Source organism: Podarcis tiliguerta (assembly GCF_965153285.1).
Source record: "Podarcis tiliguerta genome assembly, chromosome: 2".
In the NCBI taxonomy this organism is placed as follows: domain Eukaryota; kingdom Metazoa; phylum Chordata; class Lepidosauria; order Squamata; family Lacertidae; genus Podarcis; species Podarcis tiliguerta.
Window position 1 is genome coordinate 33818991 of NC_139535.1, and position 26943 is coordinate 33845933.

At 41.8% G+C, this 26943-nt stretch overlaps 1 long non-coding RNA gene across 3 annotated transcripts; it reads left to right on the forward strand.

Moving 5' to 3' along the window:
- The first annotated feature begins 1984 nt into the window (after window positions 1-1984).
- LOC310671105 lies at window positions 1985-26943 on the forward strand. Of its 3 annotated transcripts, XR_014507788.1 has the most exons (4): window positions 1991-2080; window positions 17536-17695; window positions 20660-20776; window positions 26667-26943. It is a non-coding gene; the product is annotated as an uncharacterized lncRNA (long non-coding RNA). The 3 variants fall into 3 exon arrangements; XR_014507786.1 differs by lacking the exon at window positions 17536-17695 and having other exon boundaries at window positions 1985-2080; XR_014507787.1 differs by lacking the exons at window positions 17536-17695; window positions 26667-26943 and adding an exon at window positions 23637-23768 and having other exon boundaries at window positions 1985-2080.

The following is a 26943-nucleotide window of genomic DNA, read 5'->3' on the forward strand; positions in this document are numbered from 1 at the left end:
ACATTAGGAAGAACTTCCTGACAGTAAGAGCTGTTCGACAGTGGAATTTGCTGCCAAGGAGTGTGGTGGAGTCTCCTTCTTTGGAGGTCTTTAAGCAGAGGCTTGACAACCATATGTCAGGAGTGCTCTGATGGTGTTTCCTGCTTGGCAGGGGGTTGGACTCGATGGCCCTTGTGGTCTCTTCCAACTCTATGATTCTATGATTCTATGATTCTATGATTTTCCTCCTGCCCACTCCCTCACTCAGTGTAGCCCTGTATGCTGGCAACCCACGCTACGCCACTGGGCTGGGGATCTAATGTGGCAGCTTGGCTAAGAGGAGCAGAGAGTCATTTTCAGCATCAACCACCAATGCATTAGCTGCCAACCTTTAGTATGATTTATTTGTTTATATAAATCATCAATTGTGCAACCGAATTCCCTTGTCTTATGTCAGCCATTCTGCTAGGGTGGCAAGAGGTGATAGATAACCTGATAGCCTCCTATTCTGCATGTGGGGCCCGGTCTTTTTAATTGTTCACTGCTATTTAAGCTCTGAACTGCACTCTTTAAAATATAGGCATAATTTAGTTGTTTTAAGGTATATCCTTTCCCCTCATTATGGGTTTTATAGCTCCTAGCTGCTCAGAGTTAATTGCTGTTAGAATACGGTGATCAATGTGTCAGCATGTCCCCTTCATTTTATTTGGGCTTAATTCAGTCCTGTTCACTCTGGCAATTTTGTTGTAGTCCTGTCACTTCTCGTCCTGACAAGGGGGAGGAAATATTTGTGAGATGAAACAAAATAGGTCATGAAAAAGCACCGTGCATCTTGCTTTGTACTGTATGTGCTGTGAGATGGATAAATACAGGAATGTGCTTGCTTGTAACAACACCAGCTATGCCTACCTATATGCCAATGTTGCCAATAAGAACATATGAATAGTGCTGCTATCAGGCCACCACCTGTTGCAAAGGACCACTTGTGCTAGGTGTTTTGTATGACAAGCTGCTGACAAATATAGTTGGATCAAGGCCAAATATAATAGATGAAGCAGCCAGATTGTAGAATAAAATAATTATGAATTCAGTTACTCTTTGAGATATATTGGCCAGATTTCAGTTTGGATCTTGTATTTGTTTATTTGCTTAATTCATACCCTGCAGCCTTTGGCACACAGCGCCCATGGTCAAGGGCAGAGATCACGATCAAGAGAAGCAATGTTGAGATACAAATCTTGTTCAAGATCTGGTAAGAGGGAGAGGGCTCGCCTATTGGCAACACACAATGAAATACATCGTGTATTGAGAAAGTCTCTTAACTTCTCAGTTTAACTGTCAAATGGAGAGGAGGGAGAGGCAAGGGAGAGAGAGCAGGGTTTGGATAAAATCCACAGTTAGCTGGCTCCAGAAGTACAAACAGGATGCCAATGTGGTTAGAAAGTGCAGTCAAGGTGGTGCCAAGTCTTACCCAAATGAACAAGATACAACGAACCTATGGAATTCATTATTGCAGGATGCATTAGCACAAATGCAGAGAATCTAGAGATGGCAGCTGATACCTCCTTTAAAGGTTTAAGGCAAATTAAACCTGGCTAGGCTTATTGACTACTATACCCGTAAGAGCTAGAAATGAAATCTTCTTTGGAGAGAGTTTTTGATTGATTATCAGCTGTTAGGCTATATGTCAATCTGGCGATTTCTTTGTGGTATCTAGATAGAGAACTGCATTTATTTATTATTAGCACTGCCCAGGGTTTCGCTGAGGGGAAAAAAAATGTTGTGAGTTTTGAATGGATAGCGTAATTTGTGTGTTTGCTAGAAATTGGGTGGAGTCATCCCAAAGTCACATTTGGGTTCACCAAGGTGATTCAAAATGGTCTCAAACATTGACAAAGACTGTCTCCCCGACTCAGGAACCCCTGTGCTGAGTTTGGCAATGATATCCCTGGAGGTGGATGAATCTAGTTTAACGAAGAGCCCCCCAGTTGCTGAATTCCAACTCCCATCAGCCTCAGTCAACATGGCCAAAGGTCAGGAATTATGGCAGTTGGAAGTCCAACAGCATCTGCAGAGCCACAGGTTCACTCCTGGTTTAAAGGTAAGGAACCTGCAACATTTATGTTTATTTTTCACACACACACACACACACACACACATTTTTTTTAAAAAAACCATAATTCATGCTCACCGGAGGAGAAAACAAGGGGAGAGGTGAATTTTGGGAGTTTTTAAACTCTTTCTTTTACTTCTACATCCCAAGGTGTCAGATTGCTGTTGGCACCTCCATTACCGGGCCTTCACAGCTTTAAAAGCAAGACTGACAAAGTGGCACACACAAATCATTTTTACAAGGGAGGAAAAACCCATGCACTTAGTTCTCTAGGTCATTGTGGAATCTTGGTCAATAATGCAATCAGGTCACTGAAATGAATCATCTCTCTCAAGTTACTGGCGTGTGACCAATTTTCAGAAATGGAATGAGGCCACATTTCGTCCGTCTAAAATACATTCCTTTTGTACGCTGGACCCCCTGCTGCCACTTCTTCTCATCTCTGTGGAAATAGAAGCCTTTCTCCCGATCTGCTGTATAACCTCCAAAGAGATGATAGAAAAACAACCCCCAAACCCTTTTGTTAGCTCATTCCTTGGGTTCCTACTGGCTATGCCTATGGATTAAGTCAGCTGTTTTATGATGGATAAGCAACTCCTTTCCTTTCTGCTTGTTTCCCATTAAGATCTGTGAAAGTCCTCTCCTAAAGCCAGGAAAATCAACAGTTCCCATTTGGTTGTAATCCTCATGTTATCCAAAGTATGCTCCTAAAACCCAGAAGATAATCAGTAGTAGCTGCTCCCATAGCCTAACCTCCCCGAAAGAAAGAAAGAAAGAAAGAGAAAGAGAGAGACGTGCACATTTTTTTCACTTTCCCAATCTCAGGCTTGTAGTCACAACTCAGGATGGGGTTGTTGAAATGGAAAGGCCAAATATATTAATGATTTTATAAATATATTAATGACATTAATGTTCTGGGCTTCTCCCTGACCCACCAAAGGCCACTGCAGCTGCTTAATGTTTGATTGGTCATTCAGCTTAATGATTCTCTGTAATTTCAAAGTTTGCACCTTGGTTTGTTTATTTGTTTTTAAAGGAAACTCATAGATTTGAACAATCTACTGCATATTATTGTACACCACCACCCACTTTAGTTTGTTATGGATTCTTCCAGAGCAAAAGATGGGATAGAACATAAAGAAATATGAATATGTGTCTATATTGATCACCACAGTATTTTATTCATCTATTTGTGTGTATGTTTTATACATATAAAACAAAATGATCATTAAAACAACTGAAAAATAAAAAATGATTTAAACAGCTGCATAGCTCTGTTAGTAGAAAAAGGTCTTCAAGGTTTTTGCATGCACACGAAAGCTTATACCAAGAAAAAAGTTAGTTGGTCTCTAAGGTGCTTACTGGACAATTATATATATATATTTCGACTGCGTCAGACCAACATGGCTACCTACCTGAATCTAAAAACATCCTGAAAGTCAAAAGTGAATCTCTGAATTTCTGCTGTAAGAGTATTCTGCAGCATGGGACCAGAGACACTACTATTTATTATTATTATTTATTACATTTCTATACCACCCTTTATCCGAGGATCACAGGCTGGTTTTCAGCATAAAAACACAAAAAACACAACTGCCTCACAGGGTAGCTGAACAACAAGGCAGGGCCCCTCCTTGTACAGCTGTTTCTTGCTTGTTGCCTCAGAGTGCTGTACTATCCAGTACCCAAGTGACACCAAGCGTGTTTTCTCCTAAATACTAGCCGTGGTGAGGAAAAGGAGTAAATGATCTTTACCGGAGAGGTCTCCACTGCAGCACATGGCAATTCACCACTTTGAGATGTTGATATATCGCATTATTGGCCGGTGGCATGCACAACCTTGTCAGGAAATAAAGACATTGCTAGGTAGAGCAGGCTGCATCAGGAAAGACTGACATCCTCCATTATTTTTTTCCCCATGTAGGTAGCATAAAAAAAAATCACCATATATTGATTCTGGAAATGTTATGTCTTTTCCAAGATCAGAGAATTCTTCGTGTTGAAACACTACAGTAAGCAGCCCATCACACATAAAACCAATAACGTTGTGGCCATATTTAGCCCATTATCCTTAAATATCTGTGCCATGTGTCTTTATTGCCACTGGGGGGAGGCGGGAACTCGCCACGCCAAGTCTTCACTGTATCACATCTAGTGCAGGCATGTCCAACTCCCAAGAGACTGTGATCTACTCCAAGTATGAAAAAAAATGGCAGTGATCTACCCATTGTTATTGGAGGGAGGAGGAGCCTGCATGAGGTGGGTGGATTGCTCAGAGTTGTTGAGCTGTTTTGGGGGAGGATTGCACAGAGTTTTTTTAGCTTTCCCCCCCATAACTTTTTGTACACGACAAGGATCCCACGATCTACCAGGATCAACCGGGGACCTACCGGTAGATCGCGATCTACTGGTTGGACATCCCTGATCTAGTGGATGTTTGGGGACCAATAGCGCTGGTGATTTTTGGCACCCAGACTTAAAAACAGCAACCCAGTTTTGCAACTATGGCCAACTGAGAGCAATAGGTCATTGTTGCTTCTGGCTGATGCAAAGGACTGCAGCATCAGCATCTGAAGTGCAGAATATAATATTGAGCAGTAGCATATGGTGCAGTGGGGTTGCATCACTTACCTGACCTCCCCCTGGCCAGGTAGCTGCTGCACACCAAGATGGAGAGGGGGAAGGGGCAAAGTGGTGGCAAGGTTGCTGTGATGCAAATGCTCCACTGGTGCATTTGCACTGTGCTGACCTCGCCACTGCCTTGCCTTGCCTCTTTCTTCTTCCCAGTATGCAGTGGTGGCTTGGCTGGAGGTCAAGTAAGCAATGCTGCCCCTTCATTCTGTCCACAACTGATCTTCAGAAGTTCTTTAACAGCACATGAAGAATATCCTTAGCCATCCTTCATGGCCACATCTTAGTTCTTACTCTCAGTTCCCTGAACAAAACATTCTCTATTAAGTAGTGTCCTACATCTTTCCATATAATATGCAAGGCACATTTCTGAAATCATTCCTTCCTTCCTTCCTCCACTGGGAAGAAGCTTTTTCTAACTGAATTGTAGGTTGCAGTTGCTGTTCCTTTGCAGATCTCTTAATGGATTGGGAACCACCAGCTGTTCAGCTGCAGCTATTCTGTCTCATTTGAAGTTGTACTGATCTGTGCCAAAGTCCAAAGGCATCCATTTGTACTTTGCAGGGAAGTTTGGACCAGTTCAGAAAAACTTTCTCCAAGATCACCAGCGGCTGGAAGGACATTATGTTGTTTGTTGATAATAGCAATGTGATCATAGTGTGTTGCAACAGTCTGGGGGACTGGGGTGGAATGCAAGGATATTAGCAAGATAGCCTTCTAGATTAAAGATAGTTAATAAGTTATGGAGGAGTTATGGAACAGATCCCAAAGAGTCAATACAAGTTTTCATTTTCATTTGCCATGCCCTACTAGAAGTTATAAGACCATAGAGTTGGAGGGGAATTCTAGGTTATCTATTCCAACTTCCTGCTCAGTGCAGGGAATCCAGAGCTATAGCAGCCCCAAAAGATAGATGTCTAGCCTCTGATCTACAGTGAGGGAGAGCTCACTGGTCATCCAAGTTTCCATTGTCAAACTACTCTTGCTGTTACATTATTTCTCCCCATGTGCATCTGCAATCTACCCTGCTACAACTAAAGTACATTGGATTCTGCTTTCTGGGCCAGCAGAAAATAAGTCTTCATACCCTCCAACATTTCTCCAGTGAAAATAGGAAATAATAATAATAATAATAATAATAATAATAATACCCCACCCATCTGACTGGGCTGCCCTAGCCACTCTAGGCAGCTTGCAACATACAGTGGTACCTTGGGTTACAGACACTTCAGGTTACAGACTCCACTAACCCAGAAATAGTACCACGGGTTAAGAACTTTGCTTCAGGATGAGAATAGAAATTGCGTGGTGGCCATGGGAGGCCCCATTAGCTAAAGTGGTACCTCAGGTTAAGAACAGTTTCAGGTTAAGAACGGACCTCCAGAACGAATTAAGTTCTTAACCCAAGGTACCACTGTATATAAAAACATGATATAACATTAAACATTACAAAAATAATTCCCTATACAGGGCTGCCTTCAGATGTCTTCTGAGGTTGTATAGTTATATAGTTGTATAGTTACTTAACTCCTTGGCTCATGGGTCACATAACTACATACCCCACAACATTTCTCTGGTGTAAATAGGGACATCCTAAGGAAAAGTGGGACATTCTGGGATCAAATCAGAAACTGGGACAGCTTCTGTAAATCTACAACTGTCCCTGAAAAATGGGGACACTTGCAGGGACTGAATTTTTGCCCTCTTCTATGTGACAACCCTTCAAATACCTGAATGCTCTCATGTCACCTCTTAGCCTATACTTCTTCATGTTAAACATAACCGGTTCCTTCAGCTTTTAAAAATAGGATTTACTTTCTGTATCACTGACCATCTTTGTTGCCCTCCTCTTGCAATGAATTTCTCGACACACTGCAACATGACATCTTTGCAGAAAGCACAGCTTTTCTTTGGGTTTGATCACTGTATGTTTTCAGGTTATGCCTTTTGATGGGAGAATAAATTTTCCGGGCAGGGGAAAGCAAATGGTTGTCGAAGAATTCCATCAGTACTTCTCACCTTTCTGTCCAGCCTATAGCAAATGAATTGTAACCTCACTTGTGCAAACACCTGAACACACTGAATCATCTTGAAACTCACTGAAAGGATTGATCAGCCTTTCAGCAGTGGAGAAAATGTCCATTACGACCTCCTCGGCTTTCTGTGCTGCCAAACGCTTTCCTTTTGTATACTTCTGGCAGCAGGGCCCAGGAGCTCTGCTCTCTTGATCCCTTTCTCTGCCTTAACGGAGAAGGCAAAACAAATAGCAAGGGAGTATGTTCAGGAGACCAGATTGGCTCCACAGGAGCATTTGCACCACCCTGACCTCTGCACCACCTCACACAATGCAAAACATGAGCTAGGTCAGGGCAGCCAACTATTTTGTGGACTACATCTCCCATCATCCCTGACCATTGACCATGCTGGCTGGGGCTGATGGTAACTGTAGTCAGTGCTGGTGCCAGGCACCTTAGGCAAAACTAACTCCTTGTATGACTGCCCCCTACCCCCCGTGCCTGCCCTATGAAAAGCACAAAACTTGAAACTGATAAATTTATTTTAAATTGCAAAAATGAATAATGCAGCAATCTTTGATTATCTTTTTCAAATACAAAAGAAAATGTTTTAGCACACAAATCATTTTGGATAATCTTGTGAACTGGGATGTTAAAATTCAAGTTTGTTCAAAGTTTCAGTTTCAGGCACATCAAAATCTCACGTTGCCTGCCTTTTCCTTTTTTGTCACCAAATAATTGCTTGGTCCATGCATTGAGCTAGCACCGCCCCCCCCCCCCCCAATTTGGCCCTTGTTTTCTTGTTTAGAGATAGAATGCCATGTGCACTGGGTAGCCTAGCAACTGGGCAAGGCTTAAAGCTTGGCTTGCTGACTCATCCACACTCACTTTATTTCCATTTATTTCTGCCTCTTCTTGCCTGGCTCCACCCAAATTTACAACAGCCTGCCTGGTTGTGGGAGGTGTCACTGTCCCTTTAACTAGCTGTCAAGAAGCAATGCATGAGCAGGGAGCATTTGGCTTCAGGGGGTGAGTGGGGGGAGACCCAGTGGCGGTCCTCTCCCAGTGTCACCCCGGGCGCTTAAGCTCCAGCAGCACCAAGCTGGCTCTTTTCCATGCTCTTGGGCTTGAGGTGCCACCTGGAGGTTTCACAGACTGTGGTCCTTGTGCACAGATGGTAGTTTGGCCACTTTGTGCCTCTCCTGCAAGAGCATCAGCACCACCATCTTCCCATGGGCATGGAATATTCACATTTCATGTTGGAATCTGGAAGGTCAGGGCTGGCAGCACACTATATTTTTATATGTGCTGTAAGCTGCCCAGAGTGGCTGGAGTATAAATAATAAAATTATTATTATTATTATTATTATTATTATTATTATTATTATTTGATGGTAGGGATCAGTCACTGGCCTCAGCAGCTCAGAAGGGCCCCTCACCAGCCCAGCCAAGCTGTATTCTGTATTGCCCCTTCCCACCCTCCTTGTCAGGACCTTGGACAGCTCCCTTAGTATTCAGTGGGCAGTGGGGCTACTTTTCTAGTCCTAAACTACTGGGGCTGGGGAAGAGAAACCAAGACTCCCCCTGTGTTAGATTCCCCTTTCTTTTGGTTAGGCTGACGACCTGTAGTTATGAATGTAAGTTTCATACCCAGTCCTTGGTTCATAAATGCCTTTATTTGAGCTATGAGTTGGAGAAGGTTATCTAGATTTACACTATGCCTACCTAATAGTATTTCTTATTCCGACCACACAAGAACTCTTTCGCCTCAAAGCATTGATTTTTAGATCTGAAACTTTCTCCTGAAGCACTTATAAATCAGGGGATCAATCTGTCTTGCTATTAGATCTGAAGACTTGTGCCTCAGGGAAACTTCTCAGCTTGATGCCTGAAAGCATAGAGCTCTCCCCCTACCCCATGTGTGCATGTGTGTGGGTCTTCAATTCTCTTTGAATGGGATATCTAGCCATTCACCTGCCATTAGCACACATTTCAGGAGCTAAATTACAGTACTTAGAAGCTGAAGCCTTTCCAACAGCAAAGCCCCCTCATTGAGAGAGAGAGAGAGAGAGAGAGAGAGAGAGAGAGAGAGGGAGCGCTCAGCTAACTTGGAGTAAGGTATAAATTGATTTTCTATACTTCTGGTGTTAAATAAATTACAAGGCTTTGCATGGCCTATGGTGCCTTCATTTTCCCTGACATTTCTGGCTTCACTTTGCCTGATGTTCTCCTAAAGAATTTTTGCCTCTGCCTCCACAGACATCTTTTTTGGTTCACCACCTTTTGTGTATTATGCTTCCCAGCTACGGAAACTGGCAGTATTGGATACATTAAGCTCTCAGGCTCAACATTAGCTCCAATTTGATGCATATTGGTTTGAACTGACTTCTCATAACCTTTTTATGCTTTGCACCCTGAGGTGCTTGCTTTAAGAATGATACAATAATTCCATGACTGACTGGTTCAGTGATTTGCCAATTTGTTAACTTTTGAGAACTCCCACAGCTCCTCTTATGCAGAGACTGCTTCCTGCCTATTACTGATGAGCCACACTGGGAAGAAGACTCTGACATCTACTGCCATGCTCAGCTTGAAAACTCGTGACACATTTGACTAGTCTCTTCCACCCCCCTGGTTTGTGTTTGCTTCCCAACCCTTTCTGAATATGGCCTGTTGAGTTATGATTTGAGTACAGTCAGTGCTGTTTTGCTAGAAAAAGAGGTGCCAGAACTCATCCTCACGTCTTCTTGACCCATAACTAGAAATCATGAATCTGAGAAGGGGTTTTTTTTTTTATGCATCCTGTGCTTCCTATGCATGGGTCTGAGTGGTTTTGCTTTTGCCCCTCTGCTTTCCCTTGGAAAACTACTCCGTAGCACTAAATCAGAACAAATGGGAATCTGTGGAAAACCCAATTGCCAATTGTTCTGATTCAGCGCTAAACTGCAGGTTTTCTAGAGTGAAAGCGGTGGGGCAAATGGAGGTGTGGATGAGCCCTATGTCAGATATAATGTGGAATATATTTCCGACAAGAAAAGAGGAAAGGGAATGACACTATGGGGGTAAACAGATTAGAGTGAAAACCTGTAAATGTACAACCATGTCAGAAAAATCCATATGGAATACATACATATGGCTTATTAATCATGGTCCTGTGAACCTACACTGAACTTTGCTCTACTATATTGATGTTAAGGTCCTGAAGCCCATTCAGGTTTTTGCCATTAATCTCAATGTAAGAGATGCGCCACAAAAGTTTGCAGAAAGTGCTCTGTATCTTGAAAACCCAGTTCTTCCAAAGAACCTAATGGCAGGTACATTTCCTGCCTAGGAAGTAGCCGTTAAATGAGAATATTAACCTAGTAGTCGATGAAACGCATTAGTTGTCATATATCTAGAATGTGCACAGACCAAAGTGGAAGGTATTTCCAGATACATAAAAACAGATTACTTTCAATTTTGATGCTCCTGTAATAGAAGAGTCTGAAATTGCTTTTAGCTTCCATCCTGCTACTGTTTCTCATTCCACAAAATCAACATTTGTATTTCATCAGCGGTAGAAACTTGCTTGCAGTTGGATTTGTGTGTTTTGTTCACAATGATTATGCACTATAGCCTGTTGGATGAATAATGGTAATCGGCGCAGAGGAAACAGGCAGAATATGTAATTATAGAGCACAGAGAGCACCCCGCCCAATTCTCCTTTAATAAGCTTTTCCACTAAGACAAAAAGAAGAGGAAAAAAGACAAGTAATGTAGGACACAATAGAGGTGTATATAATTATGCATGGCTAGGAGACAGTGGATAGAGAGAGGTTTTTCTCCCTTTGTTCGCTTTAACACTAGAACCTGGAGTCATCCGGTGAAGCTCAGTGGTGGAAGATCCTGGGCAGACCAGCAAAAGTACTTCACACAGCAGACGGTTAAACTATGACACTGCTTGGATGGCTTGAAAAGGGGATTAAAGAAAGTCATGGCAGATTAGGTTATTAATAACGACTAGTCAGCACAGCTATATGTCTCCAGTAACAGAGACAACAGGCCTCTAAAAATACCAGTTGCTGGGAACTGCAAGTGAGAGCTCATGTCCTGGTTGCAGACTTCCTATGGGCATCTGGTTGGCCGCCGTGAGAACAGGATGCTGGATTAGATAGACTTCTCATCTGAAGTCTTGGTGATGGTCCAAATGATGGCCTGAACCAGGAGCTATGGGTGCTTCCGGACTATCACTATTTTCAGGTGGGATTCAATCACATCCTGGGAAAACCAGGCTAAGCAATTAAAGCTGATTTGACACTTTTGTGTAACAAACCCACTCCATCTCCAGAATTGGATTTTTTACACAAAGGGAAAAAAGAGAGAGGAAATGAATGGGAAAGTGTGGGATAGAACTCATTTGATGCCACATCATATAACCTCTCCAGAAATAAATCAGAACGAATGTTCAAGAAAGAGGAGACACTTTCACAGCCCCACAAACTTTGTGCAAACAAATCACAATGAACAGGTCCTCTAGAAGTGACCCAAATGATGTAATTTGTCTAGGAAACTGTTCACTTGTAGCAGGCATGATGGCAGGGCTGTGGCTGATCAAAATAACTGCGGAAGATTAAAAAGTGGGGCTCCCATAATCCAGAAGGAGTGCTCTGGTCTGGTAGCCAGAATGTAGTGATCTAGGGCCAACCAACCAGTGAGAGAAACAAAACACAGTGTATTAACTTGAAGAGCAATTGCTGATCCATTACTTTAGCAGAGGTAGGTTGGTGAAGCATTAGGAAAATGGCATAAATGGTGCCATCCTCTTGCACTGATTGAGAAGCTGTTGGGAGGGAAATGTTAAAGCTATGTTATGCACTAAATGTGGGCAAGACATTGGAATGGATGGCATGCACTTATGTGTGTAGGGGTACTAACTCAAGGGGACTTACATTTTTTTGGGAGGAATCATTGCCTTGTTCTTTGTCAGTCCCTTGCCTCCTTTAGCTTATTAATATCTACAACTGGTAGAAGCTTTTCAGGGTTGTAGCCAGGAGACTTTCCCAGCCCTGCCGGGATTTAACCTGGAACCTTTGGGATGCAGAGCATGTGCTCTGCCACTGAGCTTATAGCAACGAGGGCTAGAAACTTGATTTTGAACAAGAGTCTAAAATTTATTACAGGGGAAAGCGAGAGGTGGTATTCCTATGCAGCTCACTGGTTTGTGCTACAGCTGCAGATCTGCTGAGCCCAGGTTCTCTGATCAGAAATATGGAGATTAGCAGCCAAAACATGGACTGCACTAATGTGTATTCTGTCTTGAACTGAAACTAATTACGAATCCTCTGTGCCCATTATTGGGGGGGGGGGGATAGTTCAGTGCTAATCACTTTCTTTCTAAATTTAACCTTGCTGCAGAACACCTCCAGTTTTATGCCTATTGAGAGGGCATCTAGCACTCTTAGTGGTGCTTTTCAGAATCTAATTTTCTCATTGTTATTCAGTGGTGCTCACAGTTCTACGATGCAGGATCCATGAGTGGATGCGAATCCTCTCATCTCGGTGTGATATGTGCTGTTAATCTAACACCTGCTCCTCCTCCGTTTGGGGAAATCACAGAAATCTTGTCTCTTGTGATTCCAAGTTGAATACATTCTTCCTCAGAAATCTGCGCATCAAAGGAGGAGAAAGGTGCCTTTTATATCTTGTCAACAGATGCATTTTGAAAGCTTAAAAAAGAAAAGCACACACAGAGAGAACCTACAGGAGGCATTTGCCCTTCTAGTGCTCATCCACAAATCTGAGTTAACTGAAGAACTCCAGCTGTTTGCATGGCAAAGGGACATAATCCATGCTGAAGGGGCTGACTGATCCCAGGGGCCACAATGGGCATGGCCTTGTGAAATATTTACATAGAACCACTCTCATAAATAAACATAGAAGTCCCCTGTTCCCAACCTGAGACAAAACCCACAGTGCTTTAACATTCAGACAGAGAAGTATGCATGTTCTTGACAAGATGTGCAGCAAAAGGAGTTATTTTGCATCTTCTTTTACACTCCCTGTTTCAACTCCCCCATCTTGGGAATGGAACATATCCCCAGGGTAGAGCATAGGCATGCATTCAGAAGGTCCAAAGTTCAATCCCTTGTATCAAAGAGCGTAGGAAGCTGCCTTGTATTGAGCCAGACCATTGGTTCATCTAGCTCCTTACTGTGCGCATTGAATGGAAATAGATCTCCCAAAGAATTCAGGCAGGGGGCATTCCCAGCCCTATCCAGAGATGTGGGGATTGAACCTAGAACCTTCTGCATGCAAAGCAGACATTCTACCACTGAGCTACAGCCCGGCCCCTGTGTCGGGCTTGGAGTCAGGTGTAAGTCAGCAATAAAACAATAAATTACCCGAAGCCAGTGAAGTTTACTCTTTATTCAAGGAAACAAGCCACAGCTCAGGCCTAGTGGCCACAGCAACTCTTTCCAGGAGGTCTTGCCTAATGAAGCAGCTGTGAGGACTAAAGGTCCCCACCTTCCCTCAGCTCTCTAAGCTCTCTAAGGTTCCTCCCTTGATTCCTTCCCCAGTAACCTAAGCCTTCACCTGCTTGCCTCTTGTTGCTTTGCCCTCTGCATTTGGGGAGGGGAGCTGGTCGCAGAAGGAGGGGAAGACTTCCTGACTTCTTCCACAGCTTGCCTACACTCAGCTTCAGAGTCTGCACACCTCTCTGCCACAGCCTCTTCCTGCTCACTAAACCCTGTTGCTCCCTAACCTCCTCCTCCCAGTCTGCTCCCTCTTCTCCATTTGACTGCTCATTGTCACCCACCCACCAATCCCCTGGCTCAGAGCATTCTTCCCTTGGGAATTCCCTAGGGGGCTCCCCGGCTGGTGCCTTCCATCACTCCTCTGCATCCAGCCAGTCCATGGACGCCATGATAGAACTAAAAGAATAGGGTTCTCAGGTGGTCTCTCTTTCAGATGGACTCCCATTTAGATGCTGACCAGGCCTGCACAGCTTTAGCAAGGTGGCTGCACAGATCATTTGAGTCTAAAGTCCAGCTCAAGCAGGATCTCCAGCTCAAGCAGGTGATGGGAAAGATTGCTGCCAGTTAGACAATATTGTGCAAGATGGAGAAATATTCTGAGCTGGTATTTTTTTAAAAAAATATAATTTTTATTCAGTTTACAAATGAAACAAATTAATACAATTCATGCAATTTTTAAAACCATTCTCATTTTTTGACTTCCCTCAACTTGGCTGGTACTCCTTCCCTTTTCAATTTTCCGCACATTTCTTAATTCTCATCTACTTTGTAAATTAAATCTAATTTCACTCCAATTTTAATCTTTCATTTTTACAAAGCTTCATTAAACGTTACAAGCGTTATTTGTTTTTCACTTAAATTATGCATATATTCTGAAAATTTTTCCCATTCTTCAGTAAATCTCTGATCTCGTCGATTTCTAATTCTTCCTGTCATTCTATCCAGTTCCGCAAAGTCCATCATCTTCATTCTCCATTCTTCCAGTGTTGGTAGTTCTTCTTGCTTCCATTTCTGGGCTATCAATATTCTCGCTGCTGTTACTGCGTAAAAAAAATAGTTTCCTATCTTTCTTATTTATCTCATTCCCTACAATACCAAGCAGAAATGCTTCTGGTTTCTTAACAAAAATATATTTAAACATTTTTTTTCAATTCATTATATATCATTTCCCAATAGTTTTTAACTTTTTTGCATTCCCACCACATATGGTAAAATGTACCTTCTTTATCTTTGCATTTCCAACATTTGTTACATCCCTTGTGCATGTTTGCTAATTTCACAGGTGTTAAGTACCATTGATACATCATTTTCATCACATTTTCTTTTATAGTTGTACATGCAGTAAATCTTAAACCTTCTTTCCACAATTTCTCCCAATCCTCCATATATATGTTATATCCAAAATCTTTAGCCCAGTCAATCATAACTTATTTTATCTCTTCATCTTTTGTGTGCCATTCTAACAGTATTTTATACATTTTAGCCAAAATTTTAAAATCACTATTTATTATTTCTTTCTGGAATTTCGACTCTTTCTCTGCAAAACCGTTTAGTTTTAGCTCTTTTCTAAACATTTCATTAATTTGGTAGTAGTGCAGCCAGTCATTCACATATCTTTGATTGAATCTTTGATTGAAATCAGACACCTTGCATTTAGGTCTCTTGTATTAATTTAAGCAGGAACTTTGGCCTACTTTTTAAATAAGTTTCTTGAAAAATTGCAATATTAGTTCTATGTTAAAGGAGTTTTTTTGCCTGAATTCTTAAAACGAATAAGCTCATCCCTTCCTTTCTTTTATTCTTTATTTCTTATGGTTTTCACACTTACAACCCTGTTGGAACATCACCAGTGGGGGCCCACAAGGTCATTATTTTGGTCGATGAGAAGCAAAGGTAGCTTTGTACAAACCCCTCAATTTCTTGTTCGCTTCTCCCAAGAGGAAGCCCATGTATAATTTAAACGACCTCTTGTTTTCATTAATTATGTATCTGATGAATTGCTACTGAAGAAAAGAATCTGGACTTTTCATCTGTGACAAATCTTCATTGTTATTTTGCATATAAAAGGAAAAGGAATCCATCTCAGGACATGAACTAAGAACATAACTGAATAAATATGGTGTCACAGAGAGTTGGAAATATAACATGTTAAATTATAGAAATTGCACATAGTTCTCTGTAAATGGGCCATACTGCCTCCATTTGTAAAGAGCAAGGTTGCACACAGGTATATCTGACGATATTTGTCTCACTCCAGACACTAAATGTGCATCAGTTCGGACAAGGCCATTTTTTCTTTATAGGGAGCCAGGTTATGCCCTTCTTATGTCCTTGGGTCAATTTGACTGCGAAGCTTCCTATATATCAAGGCAAATCTTTTTTTCTAGGGATCTTCAGCCTGGAATTAGTAGAAGTTATGTTCAACTAAACACCAGCTTCTGCCAGGGAGGCAGAGAGAGACTTTGGTTTCTACTGCCTTTTGCTATACAGTGGTACCTCTGGTTACGTACTTAATTCATTTTGGAGGTCCATTCTTAACCTGAAACTGTTCTTAACCTGAAGCACCACTTTAGCTAATGGGGCCTCCCGCTGCTGCTGCACCGCTGGAGCAGGAGGCTAATGGGGCCTCCTGCTGCTGCTGTGCCACCGGAGCACGATTTCTGTTCTCATCCTGAAGCAAAGTTCTTAACCCGAGGTACTATTTCTGGGTTAGTGGAGTATGTAACCTGAAGCATATGTAACCCAAGGTACCACTGTACTGAGAAAAGTGGTAGTCGCTGGAGTTGAGCTAAAATAGCCTCGCAAATTCCCCATGTTATTTGTGGGAGGTGAAATTTGGGGGGTGAGGGTGAGATTTTGTTGAATTATACTTTGGAGCAATGGAGTTCTCCTATGCCCAGTCCCCACCCTTAAATGCCTGAACTGTATCCTTGAGCCAGGATAATGCTTCTTCCTGGCTTAAGGATAAAGAGATGTGGGTGGGTGTTTTACCTCTGAGTTTTACTCTGCAAAGGTATGAGTCAAACCAGATGCTCCACCCACTCTTGCTACTGGCCCCACCCACCACTGGCAACTCCCGAATGGTTGCCAATGAGGGAATGTAGCCTGTGAGCTGAAAAAAGCATTGTTTTCTCAAAATTTATCTTCTATACCATGAAAATGGGGACAAGGGTGGTGCTGTGGGTTAAACCACAGAGCCTAGGACTTGCTGATCAGAAGGTCGGTGGTTTGAATCCCCGTGATGGGGTGAGTTTCCGTTGCTCGGTCCCTGCTCCTGCCAACCTAGCAGTTTGAAAGCACGTCAAAGTGCAAGTAGATAAATAGGTACCGCACCGTCGGGAAGGTAAACGGCATTTCTGTGCGCTGCTCTGGTTCGCCAGAAGTGGCTTAATCATGCTGGCCACATGACCCGGAAGCTGTACACCAGCTCCCTCAGCCAATAAAGCGAGATGAGCGCCGCAACCCCAGAGTCGGTCATGACTGGACCTAAGGGTCAGGGGTCCCTTTACCTTTACCATGAAAATAAATAAAAACAGTGGTTGTGTTTTTTTTTTTTTAAAAAAGGTCCCCCATCCTGCCTGCAAGGACTGATTCACACATACCTTTTTGCCACTGTCCTGATGGTTGCAGTGGCACCAGGTGGTGATGTGAATGAGGGGATGATCTGTCTTAGATCAAACAGTACAAATAAAACTCCCATGCCAACTGAAAGGCAGAAATTTTTCAACAGCGACTTAGTCTCAATGACTTAAGTTTTGCTCAGAATAGGCCTATTGAAACTAATGGGTCTAAATTAGAAAGGCTTGTTAATTTCAGCGGGTCTACTCTTGAGGAAGACTTCGTTGACTACTATCACACACACACAAACCTAAAGCAGAACAAATATTAGATTTGGCGAAGAGCCTGCTATTTTGCAAAAAGAGGCACAGTTGGCATTTCAGCTGCATAGATTTCTCTTCCACGTGAATGACAGTATTTGTGTAAAGCACTCATACAGAACCTTAGGCAGCGCTGTGGATAAACAATAAACCAGAACTATTCCCTATGGGGGATTTGGAGTCATAGCTCATTAAATTCCTTGGCACAGCACAAGTTAGTCTTTTATTGTGCAAAGCACAGGTAACGTTTTGTTCCAAGCGCTGGTTCATGCGGCAAATACCGTTTATCCCAAGGTACCCGACTGAAAAGGCTTAGTTGAAATGGGAAGGCCTAATGATATGACTTTGATGTTGTTATTTAAAGCCTAAGCTTTATAGAGTTATTCTGCTATCATTAATTTCAGATATCGAATTTCTCATTGGATACCTCGTCATTCCTCCTACAAAGGAACGACCTAAATAGTACTGCAGTAATGTGAACCTCCCCCTTTATTTATTTATTTCATAAAAGACACCACGTCATCGTAAATGAAACCTCCAAGCGGTTTACAAAAGATTAAACAGGTAAAAAGTTATTATGCTTTTATATATGTTGGAAGCTGTCCTGAGTGGCTGGGGTAACCCAGCCAGATGGGCAGAGTTTAAATAATAAAATTATTATTATTATAAATAAGATAAAAAAGAAAAATTCACAACCACACTTCAAAACATAACAAAAGTTAAAATAGTTATTGGCATCTGCCTGTCTCAGGAGATAATGGAAGAGTGTGCTTTCGGGGGTGAAGTCAAAATCAAACTGTTGGGGGGTTGCAGAACCTTCTGCGGCTGTAGAGACCCTTTCTAAGCATCTGGGTGGGCTTGTCTAAACAACGTTTTTAGCAGGCACCACAGAGAGTACAGTGAAGGCACCTGCTTGATCTCTATAGGCAGGGAGTTCAAAAGTTTAGACACTAAGCAATCAAGTTCTTACAAATGCCGAACAGGTATTACGTGGCACCTGTAGAAGTGCCAATTCCGCCAATCGAAGCAGATGAGTGGGCACATGTGGGGAAAAATGTAGTTGAACTGGTTTCAAGTTGTATACAGTGGTAGCTTGGGTTAAGTACTTAATTTGTTCCAGAGGTCCGTACTTAACCTGAAACTGTTCTTAACCTGAAGCACCACTTTAGCTAATGGGGCCTTCCTGCTGCTGCCACGCCACCGGAGCATGATTTCTGTTCTCATTCTGAAGCAAAGTTCTTAACCTGAAGCACTATTTCTGGGTTAGCAGAGTCTGTAATCTGAAGCATATGTAACCTGAAACGTATGTAACCCGAGGTACCACTGTACTAATAGCAACACTTGGAATCTGGCCTGATAGCAGATCAGCAACAGGTCTTAAATGCCAATAAGGCCTCACTCCTGTCAGCAATTGTACTGCAGCATTATGCACTAACTGCAGCTTCCAGGTCGAGTGTGAGGGAAGCGGTATTCCAGTCTTGAAGTAATCAGTGCGCAACCTACTGTGGCAAGGCTTTCCAGGTCCAGGAATGGCCATAGCTGTCAAACCAATCACAGTTGGTAAAAGGTACTGCTAGCCACTGAGGCTACCTGGGCCCCCAATGACAGAGCTGGATCCGGCACTTGCAAACCGTGAACTTGCTCCTTCAGGGGGAGTAAAACTCCATTAGGGTAGGCAACTGGCCAATTTTTCATACACAGGAGCTACTCACTCACAGTGCCTCCCGCTTCAAGTTTCTGAATATCTATTGTATTTTCTTATAGTCCTCAGGTAACTATCTACATTCTACTGTTGTAGCTTCTCTTTCATTTCATACATTGTGCACCTGCAAGAATTAAAGGAAGGCACCTTAGATACATACAGTGGAAGATCAGAACCTCTGTACCAGAAAGGGGATCTGATGTCTAGCTTGTCAATTAGGGGTAGGATGAGATCCACTCACCACAGGCCCAAACACTTGCAGGTCTCCCATCTCTGGTTGTCTCCCATAAAGAAGCTTTTATGTATCTGGATTTCGTAACTGTAATTGCCTTCCTGGAGAGGAACCACCCTCAAGGAAGCTTTCCATTAAATGTGACAGATAGTGGGGTTTGTAACTCCTGAACGGCAGGGAATTTTAACAGGTCTTTTTAACAGCTCTGTGGCAGGGAGAGATTTGCCAGGTCTCTGCTCCCCCACCCCCCTTACAGGCTTTGCTGCATAGCCAGAGTTCTATGTGCTCAAATAAGTGGGAAAGGACTTAGCTTCTTCCCCACAGAACCATTCAGAAACAGTTTTGATTTGTAGCAGCCCTTCACAACCTGGTGTCCTCTGGAAGTTATATTGAAATGAAAAAGTTTTGGGACATGATATATAACGAAATGAAAAAACTCTTTAAAGACACCTTCCTAAAGAAACCAGAGGCTTTTTTACTACGGATAATAGGAGAGGAAGTGAGAAAAGAAGATTGCAAGTTATTTCTGTATGCAACAACTGCTGCTAGGATTCTTGTGGCCCAAAAGTGGAAAATCCAGGAGATTCCAACTTTAATGGAGTGGCAGATGAAATTATTTGAGTATGTAGAATTGGTGAAAATGACTTATAAAATTTGAGACCAAAAAGTGGAGTAAATTTGTTGTGTATATACGAAATAATTGTAGAAGTTTAAAAACTGTAGTAGGGCTAACATAAAACTTGTGATGTGGATAGGTGTAAATAAGAATCTGTAAGAGAGGATGTAAAATGGGAAAACCGAAGCAGGGAAGGAAGTAAGTCTGGGCGCGAAATTGCGCAGAGTAAATAAGAAGAAACAAAATGCTGAATGTAAAAGTGTAAGTTTTATTTGTTATGTTTTTGAAAACCAAGAAAAAGCATTATTTTTTTAAAAAAGGAAGTTATATATTTTTTTATGATGTACATAAAGGTGTTTGTTTGTTTCTTTGTTTGTTAAAAGCACCTCTAAGTGGTGTACAATAAATGAGAACATGGCTATCAGTGGCTACTAGCCATGATGGCTCTGTCCTACCTCCACTGTTGGAGGCAGTTTGCCTCTGAATAGGAGTTGCAAGCCAGGAGAGTGCTGCTGCACTCAGGTTCTGCTTGCAGGCTTTTCGCAGGCATTGGCTGCCCACTGTGAGTACAGCATGTTGGTCTAGATGGGACATTGGCCTGATTCAGTAGTCTCTTCTTATGCTCTTATGTTCTCATGAAATGCAGTGAGATAATGGCCCTGTTGAGTGAGGCTGATGGGAATGTTAGTCCAAAACACTTGGAGGCCACCAGTTTGGGAAGTCTGAGCTAAAGAATTCTGTTATCATCCTGCACTGGGTTCAACTCAAGGAAGAGCTTCAATCCAACGCTATAATTCTGATCAAATTTTCTGTCTTAGAATATCTCCTGATCTAAATCAAGCAGTGTATTCTAATCTGAATCTCCACTGTCATATGATGAAAACAAAATGAAAATTATGAATTCCAATAGCAGCGATCATCATTTTTATCAAATATAGCTCTTCTTTTTGAAGAAAAGGGAAATCTTTCTAATTCCAGGCAAACATCTGATTTCTGAGACAAAGAGAGACTTAACTTACACAGCAAAGCTTCACAGCCATCAGAAAAGTAATTAGAGAGATGTATCATGCAGGCCACCTGGAGAATACTCACAAAGTAAGGCCATCATACATTTTGCTGAGTTTTAATGGTTGGGGTTAAAAGTCCATTTCTAAAGTTGGCATTTTGTTTCTTAATTGGGGCATTGTGTCTTGTTGATTTACCCCACCCCATCGTGCTGAATTCTTAATGCGCCAAGCCCTTGGCTTGGTATAGGTTACCATCTGAAATAAAGAAAACAAATTGAGGAAGACAGATGGTTTGTACTTCATGAAATCCCAATGAAAGTATTAGTTTCACATGACATTGTTTCTAATCTCTTCTCTCGGGGCAGAAATGGTTTTCATAGCTTGCTTCCATTTCATATATAAAATTAGTCATCCCTTGGGTTTGTGTGCCTCTTTCTTTCTGAACACTACACTGTAATATAAAGCAGCAAATGGTGTACTGTCTTGTCGATATTTAAAAGAATGCAAGATATTCTGACACTAATATGCTTCACAGAGAACCAACTCATTCATTACAATTTCCCTTCTAGCTCTTTTAGGCTTTGTTAGAATTGGCTTTCTCCATGTTGGCAACCGAATAACATTCTGTCTTCCCTTAATCACTCACAAAATGTCACTTTGGCCATTTCCCAACAGAAGTCAGATTGTTCTTTATGGATTTCCTTAACAGGTTGGGAAAAAAAATCCATTCATCTCCTAATCACAAGGAAAGAAAGTGAATTACCAAGGATAAAATAAACACCCAATAGATCTAGCTTCTTGGGAAATAGCTAGAGAAAGAACAATTGATGCAGAGCTCTTTAAAAATGAAGCCGGTATTCACTGATCAGAAGCCAAATGTCTCAGGGTTTGTAACCTCAAATGTTAGGTCTGGTGAATGAAAAAAAGGGTGGTGGGCAGAATAAAAACATCAACAACAGTCAACCCACAAATAGGATTTGCACTGTAGAACAACAATAAAAAGAGAGATTACTCAATTTCTCCAGAGAGGATACAATTCCAACATGAGAAAGAACTAAGCAGCTTAGAGCCGTAGGAAAGAAAGAAACAAAACTCTCTGTATTCCAGTGCCAGTCTGAAACAACTGGTACTGATGCAGGAAATGTTCAATTAGCATGTCTTCCAACCACAGTAGAGCTGGCTTGTATGCTTCAAACTTTGACCTAGTATGAGGGTAACGGGTCTGTAAAAGGGGAACACTCACACGGCATAGTGGCCAATCGACCAGGATACAGCTGAAACTCACAGCAGAATGAATTGGGAATGAGGTTGTGCAGGGGTAGCCAGTTCCCATCAGCCCCACCTCGATGGTCAGAGGTGATGGGAATTGTAGTCCATTAGCAGCTGTATGACACCAGATTGGCTACCCTTGAGGTAGTGTGTCCACTGTAGCAGGATGGGTGTATTTACTATTCCTAATATTATGCTATAGAAAAAAAAAAATAATTGAACTAGGAAGCTAGTACTGAATAGCTGGACTAGAAGCCCGAGAGACTGAGAATAAATCACTACATTAAGGACTGTTCCTAGTTAGTTCCTGAATGTCCCAAGGCTTTGAAGATTAAGGGTGAGGGCTTCTTTCCAAGGCCCTTCAGTTTGAAGGTGATAGTGGGGGACCCCTTCCCTCTTCCCCAGAGTACAGTGGTACCTCGGGTTACAAACACCTCAGGTTACACACACTTCGGGTTACAAACTCCACTAACCCGGAAGTAGTACCTTGGGCTAAGAACTTTGCACCAGGATGAGAACAGAAATTGCGTGCCGGTGGCGCAGCAGCAACAGGAGGCCCCATTAGTGAAAGTGCGCCTCAGGTTAAGAACAGTTTCAGGTTAAGAACGGATCTCCAGAACGAATTAAGTTCTTAACCCGAGGTACCACTGTAATGCCTTTTGTAGCAAGAAGATGCTCACAAGAAGAAATAATACAATGTGTATACATTTCTGCAGGTTATACATTGTACTCATAAATACAAATGTGTTTATTGGTAAGATTTTGTTGTTGCTATACAGTGGTACCTCTAGTTACGAACTTTATTCATTCTGGAGGTCTGTTCTTAACCTGAAACTGTTCTTAACTAGAGGCACACTTTCGCTAATGGGGCCTCTTGCTGCTGCTGCGCCGCCAGCACACAATTTCCGTTCTCATCCTGGGACAAAGTTCTCAACTCGAGGTAACTCTTCCAGGTTAGCGGAGTTTGTAACCTGAAGCGTTTGTAACCTGAGGCATTTGTAACTTGCGGTACCACTGTACTATTCAGAAATGGTGTCCTACACCAGCACCCAGAGTTGCTAAAGTCTTTCATTTCATGATTCTCTCATCTCATTCTCCTGCATGAGTTGATCAGATTTCAGTTGCAAACCAGGAAATGTCTCTGGTTCAAATGTTTCTTGGGTGAATTTAATGGCTGGTTATAGGCACTCCACATGCATCTAAGATTAAGGGAAATGACATTTGTCTACGTGAAGGATTGGTGATTACTGGTAAAAACGTTTACTGGTTGGTAGATGGAATGTTGACATAAATAACCATGCAGCTACCAGAAACACTACCATTTTCTGGAGACACACAGGAAGCTATTTTATGATGACACAGGTCCCTGGTCCCTCTAGTTCAATAATGCTAATGTGCTTATACTACCATAATTGTTGCCTAATGTCCTTCAACTTGGGATGCTAAATGTGGTTCTCTCTTGCTTCAGTACTGCAATGCTCTGTTGTGTGTCAATGGATTTTATTAAAAAAACATGCCACCGAAAAATAGTGTCCAGTCTTATTACTGGTGAAGACTGAATCCAAAAGGTTCTTCAAAGTTCACATTTGTTAAGGGGACAAGAAGACTCACAAGAACATGGTTTTAAATCCAGGCTCAATGTGTGATAGAGTTTTTTTCCTTTCTTTTTCCTATGTCAGAGACACACTTTCTGATGCAAGACAGAAGTAATGCAGGGGCCCCCATACTGTTTCACTGTGTAATAAATTTATCTGTATCTGTTTATTTCCCATATAGTAGTCTTTCCTCACCCAGACAGGGTTAAAAATTCTTCATTGCCATGTTTGCTCATTCATGCTAAGCCATGAAAGTTTCTGCTGTCTTGGTAATAGAAGTTTTCTTCTAGCCTTCATTTATTTTATTTCATATTTAATTTAGGAAAAAAGAGAGACCAGCTTTCATAGATTAATATGAAATGTATATCGATAGATCCACATACATTTAATATCTCCAGTTATTAGATTCTTTGCTTTATGTGGCATTGTCTCAGAATCCATAGCAGGGATTCTGCAGCTTTCCTCCATTTCCTGTGTTCCTTCTTCCTGGCTTTGGTTTCCTGTGAGTTTTCATGCAATATCAATAGCAAGAGCTGTAAAGTGCTGCTGTAAAGTACATGATTGATATTTCTCATATTACTTTTGCATTTTTCACTTTTATTTGCTGGAGCTCTTGTCATCTCCTGCACTGCATCATTTCCCCTGAACATTAAGCAAATGCCCCTTCCCTTGATCAAACAGTTTCCAGAGCCAGTGAATATGAAGGGGGAGCTTGAGGTCAACCACAAGCTACATGCCATTACAACCATTTTCTTTCTTCTTTTTTTTAAAAGATATTTATTAAAGTTTTCAATATATTACAAGAATTAGAAAGAATAAAGAGAAATAAAAAATACAGAATAGAAACAGTTAAAAACAAATCAGTCTTTCCATGTCTTATCTTTCATTTACTTGTTTCCCTGACCTCCTCACACCTCCCTTTCTTGTATTCCAGTTCAGTTGATTAATTCAGCAAATCCTTTCCCTCTTTAATTTTATCTTAATCTTTTATCTTAATATATTATAACTTTGAATTATCACCTGTTAACAATCCATTTTTACATATCCCTTAACATTGCTGCTAAAAAATCCCACTTAGCTTCAATCCAGCATCATTCGAACATTCATTAATTTTACAATATTTCTGTAGATAGTCTTTAAATTTCTTCCAATCTTCTTCCACTGACTCTTCTCCCTGGTCTCGGATTCTGCCGGTCATTTCCGCCAATTCCATATAGTCCATCACCTTCATCTGCCATCATTACCACCATTTTCTTTGGGGGCTGTCAGTTATATGAGGGGGTGCCGACTCCTGTCCATCAGAATCCATCAGTTTTCAAGGAGGCAGTTTTCAGTGACTTTCCACTTAGAATGCTCCCCCTAAATCCACTCCACAAAGATGCCCCCCAACTTCATGACAATGCCACACAATGATGTGGCACCCTCCTAAAGAGTCTGTTGGGTAAGATGGTGCCCAAGAGCAGCTGAGCCTCCCAGGAACATGATCTCTGCCAGCTGGGACCATGAAAAAGGCAGTAGCCATAAAAGGCAGTGACAGGCTGTGATTTTGTGAAATCTGGCCCCGCCAACATCCACCACTGAGTTTCTGAACTTTTGGCTCAGCTCTGGCTGATGAGCCTTTTCTGATTTGAAATGCTGACTGCTACAAGCAAGCATTTGCCAAATGATTTTAACAAAACTATTGCTAATGTTTTTCATATTGGATGGAAGGTATGAAGCCAGTGTTGATAGTTATGGCTTATTATCCTTTTTTTCCATTTTGATTTATTGAATTTGGCCATATTTCAGTTTGCAAGCACCTTTAAATGTACATTCTCTCATTTGAATACAGCTTCTTTCACACAGAGCTGGCATACAACAGATGTCCAAAGCTAGGAAGAGCCACCCATTCAAAGGATTGTTGCTGGCCTTTTCAGTTACCTGAATTATGAAAACTTGCAACAAATATCAGTTCAATTCAATTTGGCACAACACTAAGATTTTCTGAAAGAACATCCACTCCAGTTTTGAAACGAAGCTGCTCCCCCCACCCCAAATTACAGCGAATATACACAATCTAGTATACATTAACCACAATATCATATTGAATCAGCACCTGCCTTGTTGGACAGAGACTGTGGTTTTTCAAAAACCAAATGGAACTGTATAGTATTCAGTTGGGAAGGGCTGTTGCTCATCTGCTCTGTATATAGAAGGTCCTAGGCCCAACCTCTGGCTTCACCAGGTGGAGCTGGAAAAGTCCCCTCTCTTAATGGACCAATAGTCTAACTTGGGATAAGGCTCATATGACCTTCTGCTAACTGTAGGCATCCACCAGCATGTTGGTGAAGTAGATAATTTTTGGGTGAATCATCCTCCTGCTGCATCCCTCTCCCCATATGTGCTGAGGGTTTCCCAGCCATCTGCAGCAGTTTTGGGGTAGTGACTGGGAATGGCTGTCGAGACCACATAACACCGGTCCTCTTCATTGGCACCCAGTACATTTCCGAGCACAATTCAAAGTGTTGGTGCTGACCTTTAAAGCCCTAAATGGCCTCGGTCCAGTATACCTGAAGGGGTATCTCCACCCTCATTGTTCAACCTGGACACTGAGGTCCATCTCTGAGGACCTTCTGGCAATTCCCTCACTGAGAGATGTGAAGTTACAGGGAACCAGGCAGAGGGGCTTATCAGTAGTGGCAGCTGCCCTGCGGAACGCCCTCCCATCAGATGTCAAGGAAATAAACAACTATCTGACTTTTAGAAGACATCTGAAGGCAGCTCTGTTTAGGGAAGTTTTTAATGACTGTTGTTTTAATGTATTTTTAATCTTTTGTTGGGGTATAAATAAATTATTATTATTATTATTATTATTATTATTATTATTATTATTATTATTACTGGTGGTTGCAGGTATGAGGGAGACTCACCAAAAATTAACGCCCTCTTCATTCTACAGACACATGTCTTCTGCCACTGGAGGAACACCAATTAGATATCACTTATCATTATGATAGCAAAAGATAAATAAATCATTGGTGCAAAAATGAAAGGCAACATTTGTCAGGTGAGAGAGAGAGAGAGAATAGGTGTATTTGTGCTAGTATGTCATATTTGTCTTTTCTTGTCTTCAAGAGTAGTCCACGAAGTACAGTTTCTCATCATAGAGTTGCTCTTGTTATGAATGCACCAAAAAGTACCAGTCTTGTGACATCTTAGAGACTAACAAACTGATTGTCGCATGAATGTTCATAAACAAGAGACTACTTCATCCTAAGAAGAAAGAGCTGCCTTCATCAGATACAAGGAGGAAGGAGCCTACTTCATGAGGTGTTTTGTATGCAGTGCAGTCACGGTCGAGCTAAAATAAATTAACATTATGATACAGAGTATTGTTGTTTCCTCTGGAGAT